Raw genomic sequence first — 19,529 nt, 5'->3', positions numbered from 1 at the left:
TTCTAAATGAAAGGGGATTTACTTCCACACAAGGGTGTCTAGGACTGCATCTTTGGCTGTCGAACATATCCCCCTTTATTACTGTGCATCCTTCAAAATACAGGAACTCTTTCCTCTAAGAGCTTAGATGGGAGATAACAGTGTAATATTTTGCTGCAACCCCCATTTGTCAAGAAGATGAATATCAAACCAAGGAATTAAGAATTGCTGTCTTCTGTATTTGGAAAGACAAGTTCAGAAAGGATGTATTTCTGTATTTCTGTATTTGAAAAGACAGATTCACATATGGCAGAAAGATTTCCTGCAATCTTCCTTGCTGCTGAAATCCTTTCAATTTTGCTTTTCTCACTCTAGAATTATTGAAGCCTCCTCCAAACTTACAAGAATCCAGGCTCTGAAAACACTTCCCAGCAGATGACCTGGTGCCTTGAAAAACTTCATACATCCTCTTCAACCCAGTTTCACCTGCCACAGCTTTGGGAATAACGATCACTTTATTATTTCCTTATTATCTCAAGCCACCAAGAGCTGCTGAGGAGAGGACAGGGTTCATTTGTAACAATGAAATCACTTCTCGAATTTCAAACAATTGCTGTTATTAATTATGAAGAAATTGAAATTGGTAGGCTTTTCATCTTATTCTCATTTCACCAGCTTCTTTTTGCACTAGGACAACTGCTGCTTCCTGATGCATGATTAAAAAGATTTAGATTGCATTTCCTCACAGTTTGCCACCTGTTATTTAAAATGCTTCAAGGAAGATCTCCTACCTGCCAAGCTACCTGTGCAAAAAAGATCTTAATTTTTATCCAGGATTAAGTTAATAGCTTTTCTAGTTTTTAACTCTACCTCTGAGACCGGAAAGAAAATTGTTTCTGATCCACAAAGTTTTAAAGAAATTCTAGATTATGGGACTGATAAACTTTTAAACTACAATCCGACACAGAGCTAAACAAATATAAGAAAAGTAGTTGCAATTGGTTTTATCATATATTGTGGCTTCAGGGCCTGGATGAACAATTTAGAGAAGTTGAATATATTTCCATTTTGTTTGGTCTCATGCTGGACAAATGACTTTGTCTTGCTCTAGTCAGGTATTTGCAGGCAAATACTGGATTTCCCATGTGCAAGGGGTTTTTAGCCCATTAGTACTGCATCGGTCAGCCCAATCCTATCAGGCCTTAGCACCAGCACTGCAGCTCCAGTGCTGGGTGTTGCAAACATGCCGTAAGGCGTTCCACAAGTAAACAGCAATATCAGGGAGTTCTGCACCACTCCGTTTTTGCGGCATTGGAACCCCTGGCTGTCGGCAGAAAGGAGATAAGCAAAGGGTGGGAGGAGAGCAGGGGGAGGGTGGAGAGAAGGCAGAACAGAAGGTGAGACCTGTGGCGGCCTCCTCCACCAAATCCTATCCTCCTTCCTGGGCTCTAGAGCCTGATACAGGGCTTTGCTAGTCCGCACCAGCTACATAGCTGGTGCAGATTCAAGAAGCCCCACTGAGCAGGTTGGGGCTTTACTTGAGTTAAGGGCATGAATATTCCCTTCTCCCAAGGAAACCATCCTGCCTGCTCAGATTCAGCACCGGATTTGGCAGAGCCATTTGGAGTCTGGATAGGATTGGGACCTTAATCCTCTGTTGTGTTTGTATAGGACAGCCATTTTCAACCACTGTGCTGTGGCACATTGGTGTGCCATGAGAGGTCCACAGGTGTGCTACAGGAATTTGGGAGAAGGTCATTTGTTAGTAGGGCCAATGGGGTATGTGAGCCCGCCCAATGGCAGCATGGTGTGCTTTGTCAATTGTCAAAAACCTGATGGTGTGCCTTGATCATTTTAGGGTGCAATCCAGAGGTGTCCTTGGGCCAGCGCAAGTCCCTTGCCCTGGCCCAGAAGGGTCACAAATGTGCCTTAAGGCACATTTGCGTCTCCTCAGGAATCGGCAATGCCGGCGCACAGAGACGTGCTGGCGACACAAGCCTTCGCACCCAGTGGGGCTGATGCAAGGCTCTGGGGTGGGCAGGGAGGAGGTGGGGAGCAGGTGGGAGGGAGGCATTCTGGGGCAGAGGGAGGGCGGGTGGTGGGTGGCCCCGGGGGTGGGCAGGTGGGGAGTGGGAATGGGGCTAGGACCCAATGGTTATGCTTGATCCCAACCCCTGTTCTCAGGGAGGCTGAAGTGGTTTGAAGCTGCTCCACTCACCTCAGACTTGTCACCTACAGAGGTGGCGCAAGTCCAAGGAGACCCATAGGGGCCAGGGCGGCTTACTTAGCGGTAAGGGAAAGAGTTTTCGACTGAGCCAATTCTGGCCCCTATCCTGTACTGGATACAGCGCAAGCCTCTTGGCTTGCCTGTTCCAGCACAGGGTAGGATTGCACTTAATGCCTTGTCAGTGTGCTTTGAGAGGAAAAAAATCAAAAATCGCTGGCATAGGAGTTAAATACTCCATCCAAGTGAAGCACAACATTTTAACTTACTGGCAAGGATTCATATTTCATATCTGCTACCACTATGTTTGTTACGACAAACTTGAGTGACACAAAATAAGCACAAGCCGTGGATAAAAATGCATTAAGACCCCAGATTCTTCAACTTGGTCAAGCAAAGGTTCTCAATTACCTTGACTGATGCGAGAGTGGAATCTTTCATAAGAAAACATTAGCAAAACTAAATGATCAAGACAGACTATCCGAAAGACATGGGTCCTTTTAAAGCTAATCTTTGATTTTAAAAAATGTAGAATACAGAAGCAGACAAAAATAGCCTTCAAATTCAATATTACTTAGATAGAGGCTGTCTTAGTACATTACTTGGCTAAAGTGGGATTGCCATACAGGGTTTAACAGAGCAATCTTATGCATGTCTACTCTTGATAGGAGTCTCATTATGTTCAAAGGTGTTTACTCCCAGGAAAGTGTGCATATGAGGGTTGTTTTGTTTTTTTTAAAACGCAGGAGAGGTCAAAAGACCAACAATCCTACCTGACATATTCAAGATCTAATTAAATGTAGCATGTTCTAGCAGACCAATCCTAACAAACTTTCCAGCACCATGCAATGGGGTGCATGCGACATTCTGTGGGGGTGGGGCAGTTACAAACTTAGCCCAGCAAGGGCATAACAGGGAGAGATCCTGAGAATTGCCACAATAAGATTGCTTCAAGTCCCTGAATCCTGTTTCACACTAGTATGTGTGTCTTGTTTTGCTTCCTACCAATTTCTGTTCCATCTCACAACTTTCACAAGCACCCATTGTACACCGAAAAGAATTTGGGAGTGTCATTTGTGAATATGCCCAAAGAACCTGTCCCTGGCTTCAGATCACTTTGCCCTTTTGCATTGAAAAGCAAGAATGATGGGAAACAAAAAAGGTTGAGCAATCATTAGACAACTCCAAAGAACTTGCTCATGAACTGATGTACCTCTTGGATATACCATATTGTCTTCCATTTCACTTTTGTCAAGCACAGCCTTGATTTTAATTGTATATTATAATTGCACATCTTTCCTTTTGAAATTGCTAAATTATTCTTGTAATTCTCTTTGCATTTCCCCCTTCATTCTAAGCAAAGGCATTCTTTAGAAACTCATTATTACCAATGCCACAATTACAAGATTTTTCTTTCCCCTCTACTTCTTTTTGTAAATGGCTAAATAGCTTATATTCAGTTCTGTGGTTTTGGCTTTTCTTTCTTTCTTTCTTTTTCTAATTATTTGCTCCTTTTAAAGACTGCTTGATTTAAGCTCCATTCAAATGACATTTCAAGCTGGATGCATTGATACTCCTTCCAAAAGAGTGCATGTTAGAGAGAGAGAAAGAGAGAGCGTCAATGACATTGTACCTTATGCTAAAGCTGGTAATTCAGTTGAAGGTTAATGGCTAGCATTGCAGGGACGTCAGTGTACAGGCTATAATTAGGAGTGTCTGATGGAAGCTCACACTGTAATATAAACAGAAAACATCTGCATATTTGCGGTAATGGCTGCCTCCAACTCTGTCTCCATTGTATTTCACTTTTGTGCTTTAATAGCATGTTTATCACTTTTCAGCCTGGTGTCGCAAACCAGTGTGCTGGCAAGGAAGGCTTTAGAATGGCAAAATCTGCTCTGCCAAGACAGAATTACCACCCATGCTGTCCTTCTAGTTTTGTGAGTTGACCCATGGAGAGCAGTAGTGATGGTTATGGCATCACATGCACTACTGCCAATGCCAGGACTTCTACAGAAATGTACTGTACTATACACATATGTTGAATGGAATGTCGCCTTTCTCTAAAAAGAGAGGTGCCAAGAGTCAAGCTTGCCTGAAAGTTGGGCATATCCTGCCCCACAAGGTGCCATTTGTCTCATGGAAACCCATTTGGCTTCCTTAAAAATTCTCAGACATTTCTCCTTGGAAGGAATTCTGAAATTCATTTTGAATGGCACTGGTTTGAAATTTCAGTGCCCAAATGACCTGCGAGTGCTGTGGAGTCAAGCCACAAGGGGTGACCAAAAGACCATCTGCACATGTTCAGAGGCATTCAATTCTTCACCTATTCCAAGTCTCAAGGCTGTTTTTTTGTTTGTTTTTATTTCATTAAAAAAATATGGGCTGAGTTTTGGTGAGCCCTGTCTCAGATTAAGCCATGCATATAGGTGGAGAAATTCATCCCAATTGATGAGCAAAGGATGCCCTGGTAAGCAATGCTGATACAAGTTACTCTGCATGCAATCATGAAGAGCAGAGACATGAAATCTTAGCATAAGTGTGTTCCCAGACTTGTGTTTACTGGGATAACAGTAATGGAGAGGGACTTGCAGTGGCAGTAGTGAGAGGGGTGCTTAACTTCCACCATGGCTGCCAATTCTATCCTGCAAGTCCCCTCAAAGTGATTTTTTTTTTCCCCAACTGCCTTTACTTCCTTTTTTGAAAAGCATGGCTAGGGGAAAAAAAAACTGCTTAAAAAAAACTGCAGGGAACAGGCAGGGAGGCATAAACTGGATGGGAAGGAATTGTAAGAAAAAGTGATGATATGGGAAAAGTTTAAGTACCCCTCCTTCACTCACTGATTCTCCCCTTTAAAGTTTACCCATAAACTGCCTTACTTGGAAAACATATATATAGGAAAAAAAAATCCATTTTCCTCATAATATGTAGTTCAGCCATAAGATGGAGCACTAACTGCTTTTTTTCTTTTTACTTGCTCAATTGTGCTGAGCTGTTCTGAAGCTCAGAACAGTATCTGTTCTGTTCAGCATCTGATACTGTTAACATCAGTATCTGAGGAGAGTATTAACAGCCAATCCAATCCTTCCCTAGCGCCCAGGGCTGCAGCAGCACCAAAATGAACTACTTTATCATATGGGGCCAGGTCTCCTCAGTATAACACCCAGGCGGCCCCAATGAGTTTCCTCGGATCTGCGCCTGCTATTGAAAATCTGTGTCGGATTTTCTGGCCGGGGAGGAGGGTTAGGATATGGCAGCAGAGCCCCTCCTCCCATCCAGTTATGTCCCCTTTCCACCCTCCCCCTGCCCCAGAAAGCCCTGCTGCCAGCCGGTGGTCATCCTCACCACTGGGCACTCTCGGTGTTGGTCTTTGGGCACTGAGGCCTGGTGCCAGCTGGTAGTGGGCTCAGCACCAGTGGCATGCTGTTAGTGACAGCACAAAAATGCCTTATGGCACTTTTGCAATAGCTCATGTGGATGGTGCCGGCAGAGCGCCGGCATTGTGGCCCATAGGACCCTGTGCAAACACGCAGGTAATTAGAAACCTGGTATATGAAAGCCTAGTGCAAGGAATTATTACTGTAATCTTACCTGCAAAAAAAGGGGGAGAATTAATTATGACACCATATCTGTTCGCCTCATTAATTTTTAAAAGAAAAATGGCAATTCACTTGACAAATATCAAGCATTTCTATACCACGTTGTTGACCACCCTCTCCAACCCATAATGTGAGAGGCAGTGTGCTGTAAAGGTTTGATTTAGGCAAGGATCAGGAAGTCCTGGGTTCAAATCCCACTCAGTCATAAAGTTCACTGAGTGATCTTGGGCCAGTCATTATTTTTTTGTGTCTATGAATCCCATAAGATTGTTGTGTGGATAAAAGGGTGCTATATAGTGGGTCCATGTGAATAAAGGAAGGCATAGTGATAATAGCTCAATAAGTTTATTCCATCTTCAGAACAGAACCTGGCAATGAAACACAAGGCAAACACCCCTGGCTTTTCTACCCTTTAGCTCCGCCCAGACTCCCCATGATTGGTGCAGTTGAAATATTAACTAGGGGGCTAATCAGATGGTAGGATTTCGATCCATCACCCGATTGGCCAGCCATAAGTCTGCGGCAATCAGTTATGCAGGATTTCAATCCTGCATAACTTACATACATAACAAGGGGGTGACTGATATGTGCTACCTTGAACTCCAGAGCAGAAGAGTTAGATGTAACTGGCTTGATTTGGATGATGCTCTGAGCACACATGCTTGACCTGCTTTCCTAGAAAGGTTTATTGGGTTTATTGTTATTATCCAAATTACATGAAACACAGTTGTAAACTGGTATTGAGCAATTGATACAAGTCTCAGCCTGAGTATGGATAATGGTTCTAAAAGTGCCGTTTTTTGCAGATCTGATGGTATTATTTCAGTGAGCTGCAGATGTTTAAAGTAATTTGCAAAACTTTTTGAAATTGTTCCAAGTGCTCTGATGACATAGGGACCACTTTGGTATGTTTTGTCTATAGTCATGTGATTTCAATGGCCAGGTCTTTGTATTTTGTTATTTTTTCTAGTTCTTTTTCAACTCTGGCATCTCCAGGAATTGCAATGTGAATTAGCTGGTGTCACGTCCATGGCAGCCCCCAGCCGAGTGGGCCCTAACGGTGGGTCATCAAGAGGTGAAATTCGGGGGAGGGGTCTTGGACTTACCCACCCCAAGAAGAGATCGTGGAGGCCTCAGGAAGGGTCAACAGCAGCAGTTTATTCTGTTTCAGCTCTTTATACTCATCTGGCCCTGTTAATTCACAGGGCCAGGATTGCAGTTAGTCCTAAACAAGAGCCCCTCCTGTTCAGGTTCACAGACAGGGTGTCCAAGCAGGTTCAGTCCTTTTGATAGTTGCAGAATATCTTGCTTACCCCCATCCCAGATAGGCTGGGGGTTGAAGCCCAGGGTTGGTTGCTTAGCAGGTGCTGTGAAGGTGGGACCTCGGCTTCCCACCTGGGATAGGTCTGTCTGGGGGTTTGTTTGCCCTCATTTAATCATGGGGGGGAGGAGATTTGGGCAAACCACCCCTCTACATACTGTTCTAAAATGACTTTTCAGAGTATTAGAATTGCACAAAGAAGGGCACTTTGCATGAACTGCCCTCCCCATATATTGCTGACACAATAGTGTGCTGGAGAGACATGCACTGCCATACTCTTCTCACACATGATAGATGGGGCGGATTTGGAGCATCATCAAAACTAACTGGGCTCGTACACGTTCCATGTCAGAAATGAAGAACGTGACACCAGAAGGCCATTCCTGGCAGCAGCTCTGTCTGAATATAATGTGTAGTTCTGCCCTTTTAGCCAGTATATGACACCAGCTGATATAAAAGTGATAGAGATAATAAAAAAGTGCAGGTAGCAGGGATAATTAACATTATTTTGTGTGCCAAAACCCAGACAGTGATTGATGGTTTGGAACTGTGGAGAGTAAAGAATGGGAATCTGGAAAAAAAAATAGTGGGGAATTAAGTCTTAAGAAGAATAAAAGACATTGTGGTGTACAGAAAGGGATAGGAATAGCATAGAAAGCTAAAGTTCCCTAGGCGGTCCTCTGGAAATAATTTGGAGCAAGCACTGGTTTAATCAATTAGGTTTTATATTAGACTACCTATATTTAATTAATAATATATTTAATTAATAATATGAAAAGGGTTATCTGGATCCTTTTCAATCTGGTTTCAAATCAGGCTTTGGGGCGGAAACCACCTTGGTCGCCTTGGTGGATGACCTACACCGGGGACTGGACAGGGGAAGTGCGCCCCTGTTGGTCCTGCTGAACCTCTCGATACCATTGACCATGGTATCCTTCTGGGCCAATTGGCCGAGTTGGGAGTTGGAGGCACTGTATTACAGTGGTTCCGCTCCTACTTGGAGGATTGGCCCCAGATGGTGGTGCTGGGAGATGCCTGCTCGACACCCTGGCCCTTGAAGTACAGGGTGCCACAGGATTCAATTCTGTCCCCTATGCTATTTAACATCTACATGAAACCACTGGGAGAGGTCATTCAGGGATTTGGAGTGGGGTGCCATCAATATGCTGATGACACCCAGCTCTATCTCTCCTTTCCTCCAGATTCCAGGGTGGCGGTTGAGGTCCTGGAGTGCTGTCTGGAGGCAGTGAGGATCTGGTCGAGGGCTAACAAGCTGAAATTAAATCCAGATAAGACAGGGGCTCTCCTGGTTTGGAAATCCTTGATGCAGGTGCTGGAGTATCGACTTGCACTGAATGGGGTTGTACTCCCCCTGAAGGAGCAGGTCCTCAGCTTGGGGGTCCACCTAGACTCACAGCTGCTCCTGGATTCCCAGGTGGTGGCTGTGGCTAGGGGAGGCCTTTGCTCAGCTTTGGCTGGTGTGCCAGCTGCTGCCATACCTGGATTGTGCAGATCTGTCCACAGTGATCCAAGCCAGGGTAACATCGAGGTTAGACTATTGTAACGCACTCTATGTGGGGCTGCCCTTGAAGATGGTTTGGAAACTGCGATTAGTGCAGAATGTGGCGGCCCATATAGTTACTGGAGGTAGGCAGTTTGACTCTGTCAAACTGCTTCTCTGGCATCTGCACTGGCTGCCCATTCTTTTCCGGGCCCAATTCAAGGTGCTGGTTCTAACTTTTAAAGCCCTATACTGCTCTGGGCCAGGGTATCTTAGAGATTGCCTATTCCCATACAATCCGGCTCGTCCTCTTAGGTCATCAAAGAAGGCCTTTTTACAAGTGCCACCACCTAAGGAGTTATGTGGGGTGGCGGCAAGAAATAGGGCCTTCTCAGTAGTGGCACCAACGCTATGGAATTCCCTCCCCCTTGACTTACAAACTGCTCCCTCTCTTGAAACTTTCTGGCGAGGCCTGAAGATTTCTTTTTAGACAAGCCTTCTGAGTTCCTGGCCTTTTTAACATCATTGTTAACATCTTTTAATACCTTTTAAACACCTGGTTACAGGCCTGGATCCTTTTATAAACTGCTGCTCTGTGCTCTTTTACACTTTTATCTGACTGCTATGTTGCAAATATGTTTTATCTTGTTTTTTAAATTATGTTTTTAATTTATGTTTTTAACCTTTGTTGTAAGCAGCCTTGGGTCCCTCTGGGGAGAAAGGTGGGGTAAAAGTAAAGTTAATAATAATAATTAATAATAATAATAGCCTGGAATTTCTCCAGTCCTAAAAAAAATTATCCAAGAAAAACAACTCTTTTTTTTTTTCCTTAAACAAAGCAAACTACTGAGCTGCTGGAGTTATTGGCAAGCCCAGTAAAGTGACTGTGAGGCACTGGATATTATTTCTGTACAAACTTGACCCTGGATAACAGAACGACTCAGTGAACCATGTAATGCAATATTTTTCATACTTACAATGGCAGTGTTTACTGTAAATGCTATAATCAGGAAGGGACAGGGGAAAAAATTCTAAAATGAAACATGTCCAGTTACTAAAATGTTACATACTTGAGCAGGGCACTCAATGTCTATTGAAAGAGAAGGTGGAAGCTACTGACTAGATTGGCACTGAATCCAGCAGGAGAAAACCTCATAATCCTTAAATATGAGCTAAGATTTCAAATGGAAGGTAACCCTTATTGACAGCAACTGTTACCCTGCACATACCTGATCTTATCCGATCTCGGAAGCTAAGAAGGGTCAGGCCTGGTTAGTACTTGGATGGGAGACCGCCTGGGAATACCGGGTGCTGTAGGCTTATACCATAGTCTTTCGAGACTGAAGGAGGCCAGCCAAACTTTATTGCCAGGTTGTACTATACTGTATGTATGCAGCAATTGTTTTGCCTTGGGAAGGTCCTAAATCCCCCATTTGCATCCATTTCAAACAGTATATTGAAACATCCCTTGGTTTTATAAGTCTTCTTCAAAATCCACACCTGGATTTTCCAATTGGAATTGGACCTCACATGAAATATGGATCAGTGCACACTGATATGGTTACTCAAGAGGAAAATCATTCCCATGAATGGTATGACCCAGAGCTGTTGTCAACTGCTGCCAAAATGAACTCACAGCACAATCCTTTGCATGTCTACTCAGAAGTAAGTACCGTTGTATTCAGTTGGGCTTACTCTGAGGAAAGTATGTACAGGATTGCTGTCTCAGTGAGGCTGTGCTGACTCACGATAGGAAAGATATTCTCTAAACCAGCAGTTCTCAAACTTTTTGGCCTAAGGAGCCCTTTAAACTCCTGTAAAAGGAGTCTCAGGGATTCCCACTGGCACATGCGTGGAGTTTCAGAGAGCCCCAGAGAGCTAGCCCAGGCACAGAGTGGCACAGCGCTAAACCCAACACCTGCAAAGAGCCAGAACAGAACAGAAATGAGGAAGAAGAGCCACAAACAGGGGAGGCAGGAGGGGCAGACAAGCAAACTGGCCAGGAGGCTGATGGCAGCCACTTATGAGGCTGAAGGGGTCTCAGCGAGCATACTTTGCAAAACACCCAGCTCTAACCCTAATCTTGGCTTGGTTTGCAGAATCCATACTGAGAACCATAGTTACATAGTGAACAGAGTGTTGGGAGTTGGGCCCCAAAGACCTGAGTTCAAATTCCTGCTCATCCGTTAAGGCTCACTAGGTCACCTTCCACCAGTCATTGTTTCATTGTAAGCCACTCTGGGCATTTGCTTTGGTATTGGAAAATCAGGATATAAATTTTTCAATTAAATATTGTTTTTCAGCTCAACCTACTTGTTAGCCTTGTTTCTGTAAACTATGAAAAACTAACATATACATCCCTAGCACCATAGAGAATACAAAGATACTAAATGAAATGAAACTACTGGTGGTTGTTCTCCGTCACCACCCGTTGTTAACATAAAGAATTTCAAAGTGCATCATGTACAACCTGGAATGATGTGATGGCTGCCATCTTGTCACTGCTGTGCACATAGTCCTGTAATGTGCCCTTAGGATTAGGGCAAACAATGTGGTTATATCACACACATGTATGTATGTCCCCAAAATACAGTACTATGTGACAACAATGATAAGATGGCAGCAATCACATATTTGCAGAATGTACATGAAACTGCCAAGCATTTTTACTTACTGACTGTTTCCATCTGACACTCACATCAGACCTGTTTGTTAAGTCTCCCTTTAGACCTGACGGTATCTCCTAAGTCTCCCTTTAGACCTGACAGTATCTCCTACTCTCATCCCTAGGACAGCATTCCCCCTGTGAGTTATACCAGTCCATTTCCCCATGAAAAGGCAAAAATGTAAGGATATATAGAAACCTTCTGTCAAATTTCACTTGTCTTACTGAAACTACTTTGGCTTCCCTTTACATTTTCAGATATTTTCCTTTGGAAGGACCAATTGATATTTACTTCAAATTGTAAATGTTCAGCATTTGGGTACCGATGCTAAAAATAAACAAGGCAGACTGTGGATGAGTGTACAGGGGCCTCGATAATGACCTGCAACCTGGGCCATGATCTACCTAGATTCTGTTGGCCTCTCTGCAAGCCTTAACAGGGCTGACAAGTCTTTGCCCTTTTTGCACAGTCTGCACATTCCAATGGAAAGAAGAGAAGCAGGATGACTCTGGTGACATTGGGTCAGGTAGTTCCTGCCTTTCAACACCTCTATTTAATCTCCTCCAGGCATCATCACTCTGCTGTGTGCCAAACCATCACGGTGCATAGCATGCTCTGGTTTTATATAATCCGTTCCTTGTCTTCATCCCATAAAGCCTGGTTGAATCTCAGAACTCCAGGCCCTTTTTGCATGGCCTTCTTAGAGGAAACTCCAGACCTAGACCACAGACCAATATGATAACATCTCAGGACAGCTAAATGTTTCCAAACTACCTCCACCCACTGTTTCCACAAGCATCCCTTTCTACCACACATCCTCATCACCATGCAGAAGATGCTTTCTTTTTCTGTTAAATGGGAATATTAAGAACCCAATCCTATACTGCTGCGGGCAGTGCTCTGCTGCTACTGCTGCTGACTACAGTAAAGCAGTCAGCACCAGTTGTAAAAGATGCTCTGACAGCACACTATACAGCACACTGTCGGGAGTGCCAGTTGGAAGGCCTGTGCCTTCCCACCCACATTGTCACTTCCTACGCCACTCGCCAGAGCAGTGGGAAAAGTGGGAGGTGGTGGGAAAAGGTGGAATGGGTGCAGGGAGGGGCGAAAATGGGCAGATTGAGTCTGGGAATGGGGTGGGTTCAGTGGCAGTGGTGGCCACTAAATCCTAACCCCCTTCCCGGACTTAATCACATGGTATGGATCCACATGGACTTGCACCAGCTATTTGTGTAGTGCAGGTCCAAGTAGACCCCTTGTACTACAACAGAGGCTTACCTCCAGGTAAGGAAACAATTGTTGCCTTTCTCAGAGGAGACCTCTGTAACTGCCTCCCCCTACATAGGATACAGCAGCAGCCATTTTGGCACTACTGCATCGGCAAGGGAGGATAGAATTTAACCATTGGATGATGAAGTGTTTTACTGATGAATAATACTGATGAAGTTGCATCTTTTAGCCTTATTTAACAACAGGGTGGCTTTACTTGTAACACACAGCTGGAGAAATTCACCTCTCTGCAAGATCTGTGTATTGCTTAAATCCTCTTAATTCTTTTCTTTTAACTAACTGGAGGTGCCTAGATATCCTGATGATCCCCTGCATGAGATTTGATAACACCTGGTAGGAACAAAGACAAGCTGTTCTATCAATCTCATTAAAATTCATTATCCTAGACTTGAACTTCTCAATTTTTCAGTATTCATAATTCAGTGAAGTAACTTGAACAGTATCATTAGCTATCCCTACCTGAAGAAATCTGTGATGCTTGAAAAATTTCCATGTACCTAAAGTTGTTCAACCTCTACATTTCAGTGAGTGAGTGTACATTCTAGAATCCGGCACATAATTTGGAATCTTGAGAGTCTTCATTTTCAATTAAAAAATCAGAGCACATTTCTCGTTTTGTGACTGTGGAGACAAGTTTGAAAATACAAAGGCATCCCCTGTGAATGTGTGCAGTGTTCAGAGAGAGATGCTCTTGTGTCTGTTATAGATCTCCCTAATGAATTCCCAGATTTTCCCAATTGTATGTCCCTACTGCTTCTCACAGAGACCAAATCTGCAAATGCAGAAGAATGATGTGGTAGGTTCCTGAGACAGCAGAATGGGCTATATTATTTTGCAGTACAGGCTTGTATTTTTGAATGTTTCCCTGTGTGTAAATGAATCTCTGGTAGTAGGAAACTAACAAGCAAGGAGATGGCTCTTTTTAATCTATATTTGTGGTGTACTAAGATCATGCAACTTTAAAACAATTTTTATTATTGAAAACATAAAAAATTACATACAAAACACAAAAGAGAGTGTTAAGCTAATTATTATAATATTGCTACGCATTCGCCTGAGTGCTGTGTGCTTCCCCAAGCAGGGAATGGTAGTACTGTATTCCAGTTTCCTTTGGAGTACTGGTGGCTTATACTGCCCTTTTAATATTTGCTTTATTTACAGATATACAGGTTGAACTTTGGATGGTGAGTGTATAGCAGGGCACTCCTAAGAGAGAGCAGCTCTCACCTCCAAGATGCCAACCATCAGCGCCTTCCTTTCTCTCACCCAGCTTCCCCATTCTCATCTGGGGCAGGAGGTCTGATCTAGAGGGTAGAGCCTCCATTTGCCTGAAGATTAACATCCACAAGGTCGCCAGTTCGAGGCCACCGGCACCGTGCGACCTTGAAGCAGCTGGCAAGCTGCAGCTGAGCTGTTCCATCTGCTCGGAGCGTGGGAGGATGGAAGCCAGAATGTTAAACCAGATCAGAGTGTAACACCTTGAATGTAGTGGTTCTTGAAAGAAAGAATCTTCTTTCAATTTGTAAAAATCCCTGCGTGGATTTAATAAGCCTGCCTATGTAAACCGCCTTGAATAAAGTCTTGAATAAAGACCAAGAAAGGCGGTATATAAATACTGTATATTATTATTATATTATTATTATTATCTGTTTTGTTGTCTCTCATTAAATCAAATAAACTCTCCTGCCTTTTCTTAGAAACTGAAAAAATGCTTTCCATGTCTTTCCTTACGATCACACAGAGGGTTGTGAGTCACCTTACACCTCAACCCCTTTCATCACATAGATCCTTGTAAACATAAATGGAATCTGCCCCTCAGAAACACATCCTAGATCAGTGGTTCCCAACTTCTCCTTGGAAGTTGGGAACCTTGTAAATCTTTGCAGGAGAGAGTGACACAATTGCCAGAATCATGCTGCTGCTGGGGACAAAAGGGATTTTTTGAACTTACCAGGGACAGCACTGGCCTCTTAGGGGGTGTGTGGAGCCTGTGGATGCCTCCACAGGGTCCCCCAAGCCTCAGAATGTCTAAAAATAGCGACCCACATCTGTTTTGCAATTGTGAAATCAGAACCGGGTCACAATAGCATCCGTGGACTCCCCAGACCCCTCCAGGAGGCCAGCACTACCCCTGGTAAGTTAAAAAAAAGTTTTGTCTCTAGCAGCAGTGTGATTCTCATGATAGTGTCCCTGACTTCACTCCTCCTCACCTCTTAAAGGAGCAAAGAAAAGCTTCCCTAGTTGGTGGATTGCAACCCACCAGTTTAGGGGCCTCTATTCTAGATAATTAGCAGCACAATCCTTTTCATGTCTACTTGGAAACAAGTCCCACTATGTTCAGGGGGGTTTACTCCTTGGAAAGTGTGTACAGGTTTGCAGCCTAACCATTAATTCTTTTGTTAAGGTGTCAGCCATGCTGGCCAGGTACTATGTCACGCTCATTCACATTCTATGTAATGAAAACAAAATGGGAAAACAAAAAACATGGGAAAACAAAAGCTAGTAATGTTCCAGAATAAGACTATCAGGAGATATTAATGAGAGAATGAGTGTCAATATAAGAATATTAGAGCAAGAGTAAGGCAGCAACCCTAACCACACTTTCCTGAGAGTAAGCCCCACTGAACAAAATAGGACTTACTTCTGAGTAGACCTGGTTAGGACTGTGCCCTACGTCAGGCAAAGTTATCAGAAATAAACAATTTTTAACTACTATATGACCCATATTTCATTTAGGTTGGTAAACACCTCTAAATATTTCCAACCAGTGATATGCTTAATCAATAGAAGAACCTTCAATGATTCTCTCAGTCACTCTTGTTTTAATGGGTAGTAAGTAATTTACAATGCCTGGCAAAAGTCAGATGTGCAATATACAGCTCTGTTAATTTAATAATAATTTAACAGGGATAAAATGAATAAAATGGAATAAAATGGAACAAGGAAAAATGTGAATCCAGAGGAATATCCCATACAGAATGTGGGATAAGATTCAGGTTATCACCTATAAGAATAAAATGTCAGTCCACTCTGAATGGCACTACTGGCCATTGTCATTCTCTTATTTTGTATAGCTGGCCTATTTTTTAGTGAGATCAAATACAAATGTATGGCCATTTTTGTTCAAGAAGAAATTGAGTATGACTACGTTCTTTCATTATAGTAATGGCAAAACTTTCATACTTCACAGGGTACCACTGAAAATCCTTTTCCCATTTTTTTCTTGTAATATTTATTTTCTTTTATACGCCAGGAATCTATAAAAATGTGGAGTCTTGGTATTGGAGAAAAGGGGGTTAGTTAAAATTGTGATGAGAGAAGTCCTAGTATCGGTAAAGGCCTGCTCTTTTCCACAGACCACAATTGCCTGCATCTGTGTTATCCTTACTCATTTTCTTGACATTTTCAATGTTAAGAATAAAAAGACGACTATGCACTTTCATCGTAAATCGGTTTTAATGAAGCAAGTGTTTTTCGATTGAATTCAATGAATCTGAAATTCAACGAATGAATTTTGAATTCAATGAAGCAAACGTTTTCTCAGCTGGGCAGAAGGAGGAGTTTGTTTTCAGATGTTTCTTTCTGGGCAATGTTTGTATATAAAAAACCGAAACATTGGTGACTCCATGCCAGCCATTTGTGCAAGTTTTAAGTCTCTGAATATTCCTTGCTTGTTACTTGAATAACTGCTAGTATGTTAAAGAAATAACCTGCTTGCTTTCTTGATTTGTATGGGAAGAAAATGTCTTACTTTGTCCTTGGTTACTGCTTTTAAGCTTAAATCTTTTTTACTCTCTGAATTTCTCATTTTCCTCCAGGTTCACTCCTTCCTTCCTGAAAGCCCTAAGAGAGGGGGAGGATTGTTATAGTCTGTGCCTTGTACTATGTTTTAGGAGAACTAATGAAAAGATATTTTCCCCTGGTGAGGCCCCTAACTGCTGCCTCCATGTTCCATGTATATAATTTTATTTAAGGCTTCAGGGACTTAAAGATGCTAAAACTCATGCAGCCCATATGACATAGAACTAATGAGTGGAACACATTGCCAGTTATAGCTTTAAAGTATTCCCTGTGCAACAACAGACTTACAAATGAGGACTCTTGAAGAAAAGGCATTCTAGTAATGCTGCCAAAAAGAATGATGCAAAGAAACATTGAAGTACCAGATAAACCAACTGTCTGCAGTCTCTTTAAAGGCAAGAACTGTCTTGCAGAATCACCTGGCCAAAGATCTCTGCTGTCTGTGTTGTTTTCTAATCAGGTGCTTCCAGAAAGCTCAGGTCATAGCTCTCACATGCTTTGTCCTTGGCAGCTAGTATGTAGAGGGTTAGTCCTTCTATACATGATGTTTGTATTTTAAATATAATAGTATTTAAACAAATATTTCAGGTAAATGTAATATCTTGAGTAGTGATGGAACCAGATCAATGAAAGCTTGCATGCTTGCCTCCCAAATGAGTGCTAGTTTAGGTGTTTGGTAAGAGTGCCCATAAGGTCTTGTGTGCACACTTCCATCTAGGATAGTATGATGTCTTCAGAAATCACAGAATGTTAGTTGGAAGAAACCTTGGAGATTATCTACTCCAACCCCCTTGCTCAGAGTAGGCAGTTGTTACAGCTTACCTTACAGGTGGCCATCCAGCTTCTGCTTCAAAATGACGAATGTGGGACAGCCCAAAAGTGCCCAAGGCAGACTGGTCCAGAATGGAAGAGTAAGTTTCCAATAATAAACAGAAGTTACTGTTTACTTCTTGGCACCTTTTCTTGTTTTGTTATTTTCTTGTTGATACTTTTGTCCTAGAAAGATATGTGAACATGAGAAATTTTGCTGTTCTTCTCAAGCTTCTTTTGGTTTACTTTGGATGTTTTGCTTGAGAAAAGCTCTCTAAATTTGCTTCAAGACATTTTAAGTAAACATGGTGAAAACCTAGAAACAAACAAAACCCCTCTTCCTTGTCGAGCAAGTAAGAAACTGAACTGCTACAAATGCCCTATACCAGTGATTCCCAAATGTGGGTCAGGACCCACTAGTGGTTCATGACCTAATTGTTGGTGGGTCGTAAAACTGACAAGCTGATAGCTGACAAGGAAAATGCACTGAGCTCTGTGGAAAATGAAATTGAGCAGCACAATGTGTTTTCTTATGAGTAGGTGACCGTGTCTCAGTCCACTTCAGAGGCCAAGAGGAATACAGCACCATGTTAATAGTCCTAATCCAATGAATGCAGCCCCCCCAAAAAAACACTTGCGAAGGAATTTCCCCGCTCCAAGCTGACAAATGTACTTACTGTATAGAGCCCCATGGAAAGCATAACTGAGCCACATATATGTGTTGACTCATGAGTAAGCAACCATACCTTGGCTCTTATTGAAAGTCAGACAAAGGGGAATGCTATACCACCAGAATGGTTCCGTTTGGATGAATGTGGAGCTCAACAAACATTCCACAAGGTGGTCCCCCACCATAGTAAAAAGGTTAAAAGCAGAGGCTTGAGCTGGTAAAGCGAATCTTTTTTATAGTATCATAAAGTTTGGTGGGTCCTGATAGTGTGTCGTTTTTAATAAGTGGGTCCTGGTGCTAAAAGGTTTGGAAGCCACTATTCAATACATTACAGCAGTGTTTCTCAAACTGTGGGTTGGGACCCACTAGGTGGGTCGCAAGCCAATTTCAGGTGGGTCCCCATTCATTTCAATATTTTATTTTAATATATTAGACTTGATGCTACCATGGTGTGTGAGTGCATTTGGGGAAATGTTATAGCTCTGTACTTTTAACAAGGTACTATGTATATTCTTTTAACAATGATAATCAACGGGACTTACTCCTGGTAAGTGTGGGTAGGATTGCAGCCTAGGATTGTTTAAAATTTTCCTGCTTGATGATGTCACTTCCTGTCATGACATCATTTCCTAACAGATTCTCATTCTAAAAAGTGGGTCCCGGTGCTAAATGTGTGAAAACCACTGCATTATATTATTTGCACTGCAGGCATAACGGATCAATCAACTTCTCAATACTTCCAAAAATAGTATTTCACAATCTAAATTTTTCAGGTTTATCATCTAAACCCCCACTCAAGCACAAAAATCACCACAAAACTTGAGGATATATTTGGTAGCTCATGATAGTTCATTTCCAGTGCCAGCTCATGCTATAAACTTGGATCGGCAGCCACCAGCATGCTGAGGTTTATTCTCTTTCACAAATGTGATGCCACCACAGCTATGAGTAACACATGAGAGAGTGACACCACAGATATTCTTCACCTACAAACATTTACAAAACGAATGAAACTGTCTTTCTGTACTCCTCGCTGAAATTACAGGTACTTCCAGGCTCTCTGGAACAGGTTTCTGGAATTATTAAAAATCTTTTCATGTATTTTACAGATTCTTGACCTGAAAAGGAGAGCCTCAAGTTCATTTTGAATTTTACTTTTGAATTAGAGAATGTGAAGAAACCTCTTGAGAAATGTCACCACATTTTCAGGAACATTTTGCTTTTGCACAAAATTATTTCAATGTTTCCTGTGAGCAGAAAAATTCAGATTTGCATTAAATTTCACATGACATTAAATTATGTCATAAGATGATCAACTCAAATTTAGGTTAATGCACCTGCGTGTTGGAGCAGGTTACCATTTCAAGGATTAACAAACAGGGGCACATATCTTTTACGACAAGGCAAAAGCAAAGTTTTATATAAGATGAAGTGTACTGACACCCTCAATCTAATTCTTTATTAAAATCAGGGTTTAATTTTTTTTTACATTCTGGCTCTATTGCTGAATATCTTCTTTTTCTCACAATATCCATAAGGATTTGGGGAAAAATACCTGTCATTCTTCAAACTTAATTAAACATGTTCAAGGGCAAATAAATCTACATGAATGTAAACTTTAACAGTTTCTCTAATAACTCAGTAAAACCTGTGCCCACAGGGACATAA

The 19,529-nt window shown here is 42.3% G+C and overlaps 1 pseudogene; it reads left to right on the top strand.

Moving 5' to 3' along the window:
• Positions 1-9,824: 9,824 nt before the first annotated feature.
• On the top strand, positions 9,825-9,944 carry LOC136650790 (5S ribosomal RNA; annotated as a pseudogene).
• Positions 9,945-19,529: the final 9,585 nt, after the last annotated feature.

This window comes from Tiliqua scincoides, chromosome 4 (genome assembly GCF_035046505.1).
Source record: "Tiliqua scincoides isolate rTilSci1 chromosome 4, rTilSci1.hap2, whole genome shotgun sequence".
Lineage (NCBI taxonomy): Eukaryota > Metazoa > Chordata > Lepidosauria > Squamata > Scincidae > Tiliqua > Tiliqua scincoides.
Note: the sequence above shows the minus strand (reverse complement) of the source record. Positions and strands in the feature narration are given on the sequence as shown.